Source organism: Penaeus monodon, chromosome 33 (assembly GCF_015228065.2).
Source record: "Penaeus monodon isolate SGIC_2016 chromosome 33, NSTDA_Pmon_1, whole genome shotgun sequence".
Classification (NCBI taxonomy): Eukaryota; Metazoa; Arthropoda; class Malacostraca; order Decapoda; family Penaeidae; genus Penaeus; species Penaeus monodon.
Genome location: NC_051418.1, coordinates 25489949 through 25490479, shown reverse-complemented (window position 1 = coordinate 25490479; position 531 = coordinate 25489949). Strand labels below are relative to the sequence as shown.

General features: G+C 32.0%; 1 protein-coding gene across 1 annotated transcript in view; it reads right to left on the bottom strand.

Moving 5' to 3' along the window:
• The window catches only part of LOC119594315 (cyclin-dependent kinase-like 2), a gene marked incomplete in the record, with an annotated part of 54980 nt that overhangs the window by 677 nt on the left and 53772 nt on the right, over positions 1 to 531 (bottom strand).

The following is a 531-nucleotide window of genomic DNA, read 5'->3' as shown; positions in this document are numbered from 1 at the left end:
TTCATCTCTTTTTTCCCATCTTGATCACATCTTTTTCCACAATATTCGACCACTATTACTATCATCACCATCATAAGTAACAGAAACAACAGTATTATGACTTTTATGCTTACTATCATGTTCTAAACAGACGTCATAAAGAATTATGATTTATATAGCTTACCACTACTATGACATTTAAAAAGAGAAGATTTTAAGCACCATTCCGATGCAACACGCCAATAGCGGCTGAATAAACAATGCAAATGCTTTCTTATTAAAAAAAAAATTTTTTAATGAACACAGTGTTCGGGAAAAGTTTTTGCAAAAATCAAACCAGAACCGCAGTTTTAATATATTGCATGAGTGACTGTTGCATAGAACACGTGTATCTGATAACGCAGATCAATCGAAAATATAAGTAATTCATGAAAATTGCGTTTTATTGTTGCTTTGCAAAATTATTAATGGCGGTTCGACCTTATCCACTTTCATATCCGTTATCCAAATCATTATCTTCAGCGGTACTATCACTACCATTCCTTTATAATA